Here is an 11,369-nt window from a genome sequence, read left to right on the forward strand (position 1 = left end):
GTATGAATCCTTGCTTTTTCCAAGTATAAATGTTTAGATAAATTATTTAAGAAAGAAATACATTGTAGAGTATATGTTGCAGGCAAGGCTGATTTCAAATCCTCTGTAGTAAAACTGTCTATTGGTATTAATGCTTGCAAATAAATACCATGAACGTAAACTGCAATCAGAAGCAGTTTTAACACATGTAAATGTTGAATGAGGTAGAATTTTAGTCTTATGTTTACTTTGCTGTTGTCACAAATAAAAAAAGCACTTATGAAAACATTTCATGCTGAAGTGAATGGATTTCAACAGCTGCTGATTTGGTGACATGGAGAACCCCAGTGGAGACATCCTGCTGAATTAACGTTTTGGAAATGTTAAAAAGAAACTTCAAACAGACCTCGTTTAGCAGGCGGTCAAAGATTTTGCTCAGTGGGGATCATGTGAAGGCTAGCAGAGCAGTCACTCAGCCATGAATCAGACTTGTCAATAGTTGCCTATTTTCTCAACAGGTGACTCAAAAAGGCACACAGTCTATTTCCACTAACATTTCTGTGTGTTCTCGCACAGAAAAAAAAAATTATCCTAGACTTCTCTGGCATTATTTAGGAAGGCACGGCACGCATGGGTGGGGAAATTGTGATTGAAGGGGTTTGAATATATTTTTTAAAAGTTATGCTTTCTTTCTTTTCTAACCAATAAAGAGTTAGCTAAGCTGTATTTAAAAATCTACTGATTTTCAAGCAAACTTTCATCCTAAGTTTAGAAATCTGGAACAGATTCAATCAGAATTATGGAACAGGAAAGAAATCTTAGAGATACCCCAAATCAAACTCCCATTTTATAGCTGAGGAAACTGAGGTCCACAAAGACCTAGTAGAGATTTAAGTAATTTGCCAAAGATCACATATTTATTGACTGACGTGTTAGACATCCATCTTCTGACTCCTGGGTTCAATATGCATTATACTTGTCCTTAAGAAATAAATCAGAACCAGGCTTCATTTAGCAATGTAAAAATACTAAAGGAAAGACACCATTAAACCAGGCAAGATCTCATGGTTCAGTGTTTTTCTGATTTGGCATGTTTTAATTTTTTTTTCTTTAAACTTGCCACAGAGAGACAGAGTTAACGGAAAATTCCTTCCCCACATTACCAAGAAGTGGGGGGTGGAGCGGGGCGGGGGGCGGGGGAGAGGGAGGGTGAAAAGAGGTCCAGTACCAAGCTTTGTTTTCAACTCTCAACATTTAAGAGTTTAGTACAAATATAGAGTACAAAAATAATACAGCATTTCACTGTTTCTGATTCAGATTGGCATTGTAAAGTGTGTAATACAAGCTACTATTATGTCAGAAAATTACCAGGTATCCATTAAATGAGCCCAGACTACTTTCTATTGTTCAAGGATTTTTTAGTTGTTTTTGAAAGCGTAAGTACAGAGTTCAGTGAGAGTTCTCAGAGGTGACTCCACAATCATAGCCGTGCTCATTAGCTTAGTCAACCTCACCTACTGCTCCCTTCAACACAGTCATTACCAGCCAATGCTAAAATGGAATCTGGGCTTAGTAAATCACCTCATACTGGCAAGATGTTTCCCAGAAAAGTACCCTGTTGAAAATACTTTCTACACAATTCAGAGATAAAAATGAGTAAGCAACTTAAGTAAATGCCAGTCCCATAAACATATACACATAACCAAATACACAAACCGCTCAGGGCCTGAGCTAATTCCTTTTATTGGAATTTACCTTTTAGAAGTTTAACTCTTCATATTGTAAGAGAAAATAGTACTCTAATGCAAAGGCTGATGGGAGTGTAAAAGACAGACTGGGTTTTTACATCAAAATGAAAAATGCCCTCAGTCTTTGACCCAGAATTCCCACATATAGAAATTAACCCTGAGGAGATAATTCAACAGGTGGAGAAAGATATACGTGCAAGGATTTTCATGGCAGTATTTTTTATGGTAGTACAAAGTTGGAAATTAAATTGAATTAAGTTGGCAAGAAAATAAATGTATATATATCTATATATAGGTAAATTTATAGATATATATACACACACACATATATATGCATATATGCAGCTGTTAAAACTGGTCATTTACTTCATATAAAGCTACAGTAAGATCAGCATAAGGGCTGACAAACAGATTAATAGAACAAAAGAGGGAGCCAAGAAGTAGACCCACACTTACTTGGTCATTTGATTTTCAACAGAACACCCAAATCATCCAACTGTGTTAGGATTCCTAACTGAACACTATGTGTGAAAATAAATGAACAAACTAAACACCACAACTCCTTGATCTCACCCCACACAAAAACTAACTTTAGGTCTATCATAGACCTAAATATAAAAGCTAAGACTATAAAACTTTTTGATGAAAACAAAGGAGAATATCTTCATGCGTTGGGAACAGGCAAAAGTTTCTTAAAAGACAGATAAGTTATCATAAAATAAAAAACCATAAATGTGACTTCCTCAAAATTTAAAGCTTCTTCTCATAAAAATACATTGATCAGATGAATAAGGTAGTCACAGACTAAGAAAAACTATTTTCAAAGTATGTATATATAACAAAGGATTGGTATCTAGGATATATAAAGAACTCCTATAACTTGATAATGAAAAGACAAACAACCTACTTAAAAATGGGCAAAAATTTGAATAGACTCTTCACACAGTAAGATATAGGAATGACCAATAAACACATAAGAAAAAGTACTCAACATTATTTGTCATCAAGGAACAACAAATTAAAGCCATAATGAGATACCATTACACACCCACCAGAATGGTTAAAATAAAAAGGACAGCACCAAATGTTGGCAAGGATGTGCAGCAGCAACTGGAACTCTCATACATCATCAGTGGGACTGTTGAATGGTGTCTTCCATAAAACATACACCAATTCCACTCTTAGGGATCAATCCAAGAGAAATGAAAACATGTCCACAAAAGACTGTACAAGAATGTTCACAGCAGCTGTATTCATGGTAGATAAAAACTGAAAACAATTCAGGTGTCTATCAAAAGGAGAATGAATAAACAAACTGGCGTATTCATGCAACAAAACACTATTCAGCAATAAAAAGAAACAAACTACAGATATACACAACAATGCTGAGTAAAAGAAGCATTACAAAATGGTGTACACTGTATGAGTTCATTTATATAAAGTTCTGGAACAGGCAAAAATCATATACCAGGGGAAAATATCAGAACAATGGTTGCCTTTGAGGGTGGTGAGTGCTGGGATTTACTGAAAAAGGACATGAGGGAAGTTTCTGTGGTGATGGGAATGTTTTCTGTCTTCATGGGGTTTGAGTCACACAGGCATATGGTCAGAACTTTTCAACTGATACACTTAAGATCTGTGCATTTTATTGTACAATTTTACCTCAAAAGGGAAAAGAGGAACCAGAAACAAGTATTAAGTTAATGACATGAATGTTAAATTACTGGGGTTGGGGGCCACCTGGGTGGCTCAGCTGGTTTAGTGACCAACTCCTGGTTTCCACTCAGGTCATGATCTCGGGGTCTTGGGCTCCACGTGCTCAGCACAGAGTCCACTTGAGATTCTCTCCTTGTCCTTCTGCCTCTGACCCCCCCACCTGCTCTCTAAATAAATAAATAAATAAAATCTTTTTAAAAATTACTGGGATGGGGATGGATGTCCCCTTCCTTCTTTGAAATGCACCCCCCCCAAAAGACAGATTAATGTAGATGCTGAAATAGATATGTGATGAAGCAAGTATAGTAGTCAGAATGCAGGTGATTTACAAGGAGCATGTATAATTTTTCAATGTAACATTTTCCTGAACTGACATTTTACCTCTATTAACAGATACTTCTTTCATCTTTGTATACAATGAAGTTTAACTTTTCCTAAAAGAAGAAAGGATTGAATGATTTTCACAACCATCTATGGCAAATGTCAAAAGAAGGTAGAAAATACAACTAGTTCAGTCTGGTCAGTTGATTTGAATATCAAAGTCTGTCACCTTTTGGAACAATATGAAAATACAGTAATAGTTGTGCCACCCTCTATTAAAAAATCTCTGACATGGCTCAGAGCAAAGCACCTTTTAAAAATGATCTAGAATAACAATAAACTGTAAGCCACTTATACTTTAATTAGAAATATAAAGATTATTGAGAACATTATCTTAAATTTCAATGGAAAGCTTTGTCAACAAATAACATTTGAATTTTGTAGACTGCTGATTTATATGCATGCAGAAGGCAAAGCAACATTTTTCCAATCATTTTGCACCAAAAAATGGAGATAAACCACGAGATACTGTAGAACCCTCCAGAGTCATGTATAATAAGAACATTTTATTATAATCTCAGAGTACCTTTACCATATATTCAGATTAAACACCTAAACTGTGCTATTTCTAAACTAATGTACTTTATTGATAAAAAGAAGAGATTACACTCTTATTTTTTGGTTATGATTTTTTATTGGCAACTGAAACAATAAATCTACTTTGTATCACATTCTGGGATGATTGGGTATGATCCAAAATACCATGCAAGGAAACTGATCTAATAGAAGTGTACTGGTCTCTTTAGATATTTTAAGTGCCAAATACATTACTATATATAAAATTTGATGATATAAGCGGCATGTGCTTATGGTATTCAATAACTTACAGATATTATATTAACTATGCTACTTAATATAAAACCACATAACAGACCTCAGAAGGATTCCTTCATTTTGCTGCATAGAACAATGTGCTTTTTCCTCTCAGTTATATAAATACTTAGCATCATAGGTCAATAAAGTAAAAGTCTGTCATTTAATTGGAATTGAGAATTTTTTTAATGGTTAATGAGTATAAGAGATGGTCAAAGTGTTAAGTTTATTTTAAGCATTTACATTTTCCTTCTGATGAGTTATTTTAAAAAACACATTATCAGTTACTTTACCAACTGATTTCTTTCCTTGTCTAATGTCGTCTTAATGTCATATTATAGTTTCTCAGTTGTCAAATAAAATGTCAATAAAAATTCATACTTTTTTCAATACTTAATTTAGCCACATTTAAAGACTGGGTCTTTTAAAGTAAACCATAATCTACCAGGGGGAATAATTCCCAAAGCTCAATATATATGTGTATAGTTAACATTAATTCTTGGGTTTATCTAATGAGAATTGTGACTGTAAAATAACAATGATTAAAATATCTCAGAAATTATGTATACAAATGAGTATGGTCTTATTAATATTCATCTGGGAAAGCAACAATTAATATAGTTGTGGAATTCCATGTTGGAACTGTCTTTCACAAGATTGTTTGAATGGGTGTGTCTTCTCTCTCTCTCTTTCTCACACACACACGAAGTTGCTTTCTTTTATGACCACAATTTCAGACACAATATTACTTAGCTGACATTTCCAAATGACTTGTAGTTATTCCTAAGAATCAAAGCCACCACAAAAGTGAAAAAGTTGCTACTGAAAGAATGTTTGGAAAATTCTGAAGACATTTCTGAAAGTGGAAAATTAAATATATCACTAAAATAAACATACATTGCCTCCCAAGATGCTAACATGGCCACTTTGGAGGAACCAATACTTAGATGTATATGCTCTGGAATGTGTGTGTGTCTGTTATTAACTGCCACATTTGAAGGAAGTATACCAGAATGGAAAGAACTTTGTCGGCATCAGAAAGCCTGGGTTTGAGTTTCAGCTCTGCCATTTAGAAGCTGTGCAAGTTTGGGTGAGTCCTTTCACTTTTTTGGGTTTCAATTTCCTCATCTTTAAAAGAAGAGTTGATCTAAACCAGCACAGTCCAATAGAAATATAATGTGGGCTACATATGTAATTTTTTTTTAAAGATTTTATTTATTTATTTATTAGAGCGCGAGCAAGAGAGAAACAGCATGAGAGAGGAGAGGGTCAGAGGGAGAAGCAGGCTCCCCGCTGAGCCGGGAGCCCAATGTGGGACTCGATCCCAGGACCCTGGGATCATGACCTGAGCCGAAGGCAGTCGCTTAACCAACTGAGCCACCCAGGCGCCCTACATATGTAATTTTTATAGCCACATTTAAAAGTAAAGAGAAACAGATGAAATTAATTTTAATAATTTTTTAACCCAATATATGCCAAATATTATTTCAATATTTAATCAAGAAAAGCCATTAATGAGACCTTATACTTTGGGGGGGCAATTAAGTCTTTGAAATCCATGTGTATTTTGTACCTACAGCGTACATCCAGTATGGACTAGCCATCTTTCAAATGCTCGATAGCTACATGTGGCTAATGGTTAACATATTGGACAGCACAGACTGAGACAGGTGCTAACAGTTCTTTCAGTTTTAAAAAACTCTATTACTACTCTATTGTCAAAATCAATATATTAATAGAATTCATACAAAATTCAGCCAAGGATATGAAAATTATAGATTAAATGCTTCCATGGGAGGTCACTTTCATCAGGAAGGATTCATTAATTTCCTATCTTACCTGGCATTTATAAACTATGGATGATTTTTTCCTAACATTGAACAATCATTAAGAAGTAAAGAACTACCGGACACCTGGGTGGCTCAGTCGTTAAGCGTCTGCCTTCGGCTCAGGTCATGATCCCAGAGTCCTGGGATCGAGTCCCACATCGGGCTCTCTGCTCCACAGGGAGCCTGCTTCTCCCCCTGCCTCTGTCTCTCATGAGTAAATAAATAAAATATTAAAAAAAAAAAAAGAAGTAAAGAACTAGCAACTATCTTCTGAATTCAACCCCAGAGAGTGGATTAATTAATCTATTAAACTGGTTTATGTCTATTAAATAATTGCCAAGTCCCCATTTCATATTATATGATAAAGATTTTGCCTACATCTAAAGCTTAGGTCTTTATGTAATCCTAAAAATCATAAGACTGTTTTCAGATGAATAAACATCCAAAATTACTCCTACAGTGACAAAGCCTATTTAATTTCTGCTTTCCTTTAGTCTAAATGAAATGAAAAGTCTAAATGCTATGAAATAGTTTTTGTAATAGTGTACCATACCACAAGCAAATCAATGTTCAATAATAGATATCATTATCAATTCTTGGCAGCTTATTACTGGGAAAAGCCATGCTCATTAAAACAGGTGATGATAGATTCTAATGGAGAAAAATGGGCAAACCATCAGCTATGTTGTATACCTTAGTAATTTATTTTATTTTATTTTTTTTTAAAGATTTTATTTATTTATTTGACAGAGAGATAGACAGAAGAGCACAAGCAGAGGGAGTGGCAGAGGGAGAAGCAGGCTCTGCACTGAGCAGGGAACCCGATGCGGGACTCGATCCCAGGACCCTGAGATCGTGACCTGAGCCGAAGGCAGACGCTTAACCATCTGAGCCACCCAGGCGCCCTACCTTAGTAATTTAAAGACTAGAGTAGAACCTACTTACACCACAGGACAATATCTCAATTATCAATTATATTTGCAACAGACCCCTGCAAGTTATTTATCTCCAGGTATAATTGTACATCATCTCAATTAGCTTATGAGTTTGTTATACCAAACTTTAAAAAAATTATATAAAGGTACTTTCTGACATTACCATAAGCTTTAGAACCTTCTCTTTCCTCTCAAATTTGTAACGGTAATAGCACACTCAAATGTTTTTGTATCATTATAAACAGAAATCTTATTTTAAAAAGAAGTTAATAAAATATCTCACATGCTTTGTCAAAATACAAGAGGTGTTTCTGAAAATCTCTAAAATGTATCTCAACGTGATATATAGTGAAAGCTGATATTAATTCTTATTTATAGGGGGCAACATAACAACATATTTGATCCCTTAATAACTAGCATAAAATAGGTTGTGTTTGTAAATTTTCATATAAGATAAAATTATGTTATCTGAAGTCAACTTTCTACATGATTTGTATTATTTAAGGAGCATTCAGCAGAGCCAGTGCAATACATAATACTGTCTCATTTCTGAAGAAAAAGGTAAATATTTACTGCAGAAGCCAGTGAAAAGAGTAATAAAGGTAAATTCAGGGAAACTCTTAATATTATGTCGCCCATTCTACTGTACTGCCTGGCACTTTAGAGTTGTTCAATGTTTGTTACATGAATGGCCATAGAAGATAAACACTGTACAATATCTATGTGTGTAAACACTGTGGCCTGCATTCATTCTATAAATAAATAAATACACACAATACATATACTACATAGGTACATGTCTTTTTTTTTTTTTTAACGAGAGAAATCTGTTTTAACTAGAGAAATCTTTTTAACTAGAGAACTTTTAATTTGATTTTGAAGTCTGAATCTTATCTCTCCATTTGGGTGACATCGAAACTCAAATCTTGGGGTGCCTGGCTGGTTCTGTCGGTGGAGTGTGTGGCTCTTGATCTTGGGGTTATGGCTTTAAGCCCCACATTGGAGGTAGAGATTAGTTAAAAATAAAATCTTAAAAAAAATTCAAATCTTTTTCCTGCTTTCATTCATTATGCACTGCATTCATTCATCAAGTATTTATGTAACTAGCACTATGAAAAGCATGGGACTGATATAAACATATCACGAAAAAAAAAACCAGATAGACCAATAATCATGTAAACAATGGGATTGCTATTTGGGGAGATTAAGAAACTTGCCCAAGGTAACCCAGCCTGTTGATTACAAGAACTAGGTGTCAAATCTCAACCTAATATGTCTTCCAACTATCCCAGGAAACATAAGCCTAGAGCTGGTTAGGGGGTGTGATGGTTAACTTATGTGTTAACTTGGTTGGCCTATGGTGCCCAGCTGCTTGGTCAAATACCAGCTCAGATGTTGCTATAAAGGTATTTTGTAAATTTAATTAATATTTATAAATCAACTGACTTTAGGTTAAGGAGAATATCCTCGATAATGTGGGTGGGCCTTATCCAATCAACTGAAGATCTTAAGAGCAAAATCAAATTTCCCAGAGAAGGAATTCCGCCTCAAGACCATAACATAGAAATCCTGCTTGAATTTCCATACTACCAGTTGCCCTATAGATATCAGACTAAAGATTACGAAAACTCTGCTTATGTTTCCAGCTTGCTGACCTGCACTACAGATTTTGGACATCTCAGCCCTCACAACTGTGTGAGCCAATTATTTAAAATCATATATATATATATATGTTTATCCTATTGGTTTTGTTTCTCTAGAGAACCTTCACTGATACAGGGAGTCATAGCGAATGGAAACTGGGAAGGCATCAAAATGTGAACAATAATGCAATTCATGGACGTGGATAGGACACAAAGGGAACCAAGGTAGCAAGGATAAAACGTAGGTACAACAGCATTTTAGGGGCTCGCAGAAGACAAGAAGTCTTCAAAAGAAAAAGATTAAATCAAGGCAAAAGAGGGTCTCACAAAGGAGGAAAGCAATATTGCAGAAAGGTCAACGGGGAGGAGTTTAGGTCCTGGTATTTGGCAACTAGTAGGACATTGGTAACCATGGCCAGGGCAACTGTAGTGGCGATTGGGATAAAGATCATACTGTATTCCTTTGCATTATCTACCAATAAATAAGAGGTAAGTGGAAAAAATTTGGCAATTGGGAAAAGAAAGAAAATAATGGCTCAAAAAGGAAGGTATAATGGGGAAAGACTTTAGAATGAGGGGGATATTTATAAGCTGAGGGAGAAAAGACACTGGAGAAGAAGATAAAGGCAGATGGCAACTGTTGGGAAACCAAGTCCCAGAAGAAGTAGAATATCCCAGGAGATGGACTCTAGACCACAGAGATAGGGGTAACTCTAATCAGAAGTGTAATACTTCTTAGTCTAAGGCAAGCAGTGTTTAGGTAAGGGACAGGTCGTCTTATGGATTGCTCTGAAGCTGAGGCTCCATGTCTTATTTTATTTGTCCTTTATTTTCTCAGGGAATTTAGAGGTGAGGTTATGGTTAAGAGTCACTATTGAATAATACATGTGTGTCTAGTACTATAAGGGATTCAAAAAAGCATGAGACCCATTCTCTGCCAGTCTACCTGTCCAGCTAATATGGCCTAGTACATATTTAGTACTAAACAAACAAAAAGTTTTAACCATTCCTAGTATTGGGCTACAGAGTATACTGTGGGAAATCTTTAGCCAAATACACTAATTTCTGCCAGTGATCAGTAAAAAATATTATTGGTCCTCTGCCTTTCATCATTTGTACAAATTTTTATAATAGAAGCTTGAAAAGATTTCTAATACATACTTTAGTTATAATTCCAATCATAAAAATAACTACATGATCTCAGTGGTCACAAGAAGAGACCACTACTATAAGAACATGATAAAACAGCACAGTATATTTTAATCTTATGTTCAAATGTTTAGAAGACTTAAGCTTGAGACTAGTGATGTGATCAACAATTCTTTTATTATTTTCTTAGCTGTGAATAAAAAGTGATTATACAAATAGCCTGTAACTTTTTTCCCTTAAAATGTAAAGAAACTTGCACAATTTTCTCACTTTTTACTAAACTAGGAGATGGGCGGTTGGAAGCTAAAATCTTTAGGTTCTCCAGTGATGCGTTAACTAAACCAAAAGGACAACTTTACTCATTTCAGAATGTTTTATTATAACAGCAATCTTCGAAGGCAAACACAAAAGATTCTACTATGCTTAGATTTTAAAACATAAATAACCAATTTAATGCATCACTAATGATGTACAATAGATGTCTTCTTGTAGTACCAATTCAAATAAGAGACTGATGTAATCTGCCAGATACTTCAAAGTAACTAATTTGGTAATAAGAAAACACTCCTTTTGTGCAAACTTTCCTACTAAAAAAAACTGCGGAAACCTTCCCAGTTGGATATTTACTAAATAAAAGTGTTGAACTCTCATTAAAATGTTATTTAATAAAAAGAGAACTAAGTACTTTAAGTCTTAAAAATTTATCTTGAATAACATTACACTTTTAAATGGAAATATAACCTATACACAGAAAAGATATTAATGGCAAAGTATGACCTATTTTAGAATTGTATATTTATATTCAATGTATTTATATTTAATGTCTTAAAACTTTTAAATATCGATTACATTTGTTGCTATTATGTTATACATTCCATATACACACACTCCAGATGCCTTATCTATGAAAGAAGTATACTAGTACATTTTACTTCTCTATAAATCTTCCCCAGCAAGTATAAGTAAAACATTTCCCAGACTCTAAACTTCTAAAGGTAAAGGCTTAGGTCAGTTTCCTGAACAAATTCTATTATAATGTTTAACATATTTTTCCAGGGAGAGAACCTTAGACTTCTTTCTGTCTTTGTTCTCCCTTACCTATGATGGAATCCACAATTCCAGTCTAAATGGAAATATATATAGTTATATACATACAAGACCCAACAAGTATTTCCA

General features: G+C 34.6%; 1 protein-coding gene across 13 annotated transcripts in view; it reads right to left on the reverse strand.

Annotated features, from left to right (window-relative positions):
* Positions 1-11,369, reverse strand: part of STAU2 (staufen double-stranded RNA binding protein 2) — a 311,591-nt gene that overhangs the window by 66,981 nt on the left and 233,241 nt on the right. The window lies entirely within an intron of this gene.

The sequence above is a fragment of the Leptonychotes weddellii genome, chromosome 4 (genome assembly GCF_054177405.1).
Source record: "Leptonychotes weddellii isolate Sample4059 chromosome 4, ASM5417740v2, whole genome shotgun sequence".
Taxonomy (NCBI): Eukaryota; Metazoa; Chordata; class Mammalia; order Carnivora; family Phocidae; genus Leptonychotes; species Leptonychotes weddellii.